General features: G+C 40.3%; 1 protein-coding gene across 1 annotated transcript in view; it reads left to right on the plus strand.

Moving 5' to 3' along the window:
* mical3b (microtubule associated monooxygenase, calponin and LIM domain containing 3b) overlaps positions 1–2,500 on the plus strand; it is a gene marked incomplete at both ends in the record, with an annotated part of 29,118 nt that overhangs the window by 7,716 nt on the left and 18,902 nt on the right. The window lies entirely within an intron of this gene.

Consider the following 2,500-nt stretch of genomic DNA (forward strand, 5'->3'; position numbering starts at 1 on the left):
ACTGCCCACCATGGAGATTCGAGGAAGAAAAAACTAAGGTTCAGCGGAGAGGAGATAGATATATTGGTTCACGTTCGCTCAATCACTGAACCTGATTCAATGGGTTATATTGTTGTTTTGCCTGCCATCACCTACAGCGAGATGTTTAAAAGAACACGATTATAAATAATATGCTATTGGTGACATTAATGCATAAATTGTCTATTATAACAATATACAGCCGCGGAAAAAATTAAGAGACCACTTCAAAATTATCAGTTTCTCTGGTTTTACTATTTATTGGTATGTGTTAAAGTAAAATGTACATTTTTGTTTTATTCTATAACCTACTGGCAACATTCCTACCAAATTTCAAATAAAAATATTGTCATTTAGATAATTTATTTGCAGAAAAATGACAATTGGTCAAAATAGCAAAAATGATGCAGTGTCTTCAGATCTCGAATAATGCAAAGAAAACAAGCTCATATTCATTTTTAAACTACACAATACTAATGCTTACACTTAGGAAGAGTTCAGAAATCAATATTTGGTGGAATAACCTTGATTTAAAATCACAACGTTCATGTGTCTTGGCATGCTCTCCACCAGTCTTTCACATTGCCGTTTGGTGACTTTATGCTACTCCTGGCGCAAGAATTCAAGCTGCTCGGCTTCTTTTCATGGCTTTTGACCATCCATCTTCCTCTTGATCACATTTCAGAGGTTTTTTATGGGATTCAGGTCTCGAAATTGGGCTGGCCATGACAGGGTCCTGATCTGGTGGTACTCCATCCACACCTTTACTGGCCTGGCTGTGTGGCATGGAGCATTGCCCTGCTGGAAAAAACACTTCTCAGAGTTGGGGAACATTGTCAGAGCAAAAGGAAGCAAGTTTTTCTTCCGGGACAACGTTGTACTTTGCCTGGCTGAGGTTTGTAAAAGACCTTAAGGGTTGAAAAAGCGGACTGGAGGTTCTTCTAAGTTCGTCTTCTCTGATGAGTCCGATTTCACAGTAGGTGCAAGACTCTCTGGCTTGTAGGCCTCTCCAGGTCTTCGTCTAACCATCAGACGACCATGTGTTGGGCAAAGCTGAAAATTGGACTCATCAGAGAAGACGAACTAGAAGACCCTCCAGTCCGCTTTTTTCAATCCTTATGGTCTTTTACAAACCTCTGCCAGGCAAAGTACAACGTTGTCCCGGAAGAAAAACTTGCTTCCTTTAGCTCTGACAATGTTCCCCAACTCTGAGAAATGTTTTTTCCAGCAGGGCAATGCTCCATGCCACACAGCCAGGCCAGTAAAGGTGTGGATGGAGTACCACCAGATCAGGACCCTGTCATGGCCAGCCCAATTTCGAGACCTGAATCCCATAAAAAAACCTCTGAAATGTGATCAAGAGGAAGATGGATGGTCAAAAGCCATGAAAAGAAGCCGAGCTGCTTGAATTCTTGCGCCAGGAGTAGCATAAAGTCACCCAACGGCAATGTGAAAGACTGGTGGAGAGCATGCCAAGACACATGAACGTTGTGATTTTAAATCAAAGTTATTCCACCAAATATTGATTTCTGAACTCTTCCTAAGTGTAAGCATTAGTATTGTGTAGTTTAAAAATGAATATGAGCTTGTTTTCTTTGCATTATTCGAGATCTGAAGACACTGCATATTTTTTGCTATTTTGACCAATTGTCATTTTTCTGCAAATAAATGATCTAAATGACAATATTTTTATTTGAAATTTGGTAGGAATGTTGCCAGTAGGTTATAGAATAAAACAAAAATGTACATTTTACTTTAACACATACCAATAAATAGTAAAACCAGAGAAACTGATCATTTTGAAGTGGTCTCTTAATTTTTTCCGCGGCTGTAGGTGTGTACATGGCGAGATTAATACGTTCTGGGACATGGGTTCACTACAATATATCCCCACTGAAACAAATACATTTACCAAGTAGCCAGGCCTCTCCAAAATCACCGTAGCTCAATCATGAATAGATGGCACTATTCCGGAAGATAAAACTGTCATGGACAGACTACTACCACGTAAGTAATGGTCATGTTGGCATCACATATGACCTGGACATTCAATGAATATGTGTGCTTTCTGTTTCGGTAAACGTGTTCGTGGAATGAAGGTGGGACTGTTTGCATGTGGGTGCAAGCAATGGTTCCAATTACGTTCGGAAAGTTTGCGATTTCAAAAAAAGTCCTGTTTGATGTCTCTAATTTCAGCTATGGTAGTGGGGAAATGTATTGACCAGCGCGCCGTATCAATGCGTCGAGTACCTGGGTGAATATTTGGCTGAGTGAAGGCTGAGATATACCAACTGGCAACTACTGATGCTATAACTGTTTGAAATGATCCGATGCCAATAGTTGTAATGTTGTCCTGAGTTTAACAACTGATGGAATGGAATGTGATCTCCGGTTGGAGGCTTCGATGTCTCTGATCTGGTTCAGAAGTATTGCGTGGCTGGTTAACCTGTACCGTCTAATGATTTGTGGATCGCTTAACTGA

Source organism: Sprattus sprattus (assembly GCF_963457725.1).
Source record: "Sprattus sprattus genome assembly, chromosome: 3".
NCBI lineage: Eukaryota > Metazoa > Chordata > Actinopteri > Clupeiformes > Clupeidae > Sprattus > Sprattus sprattus.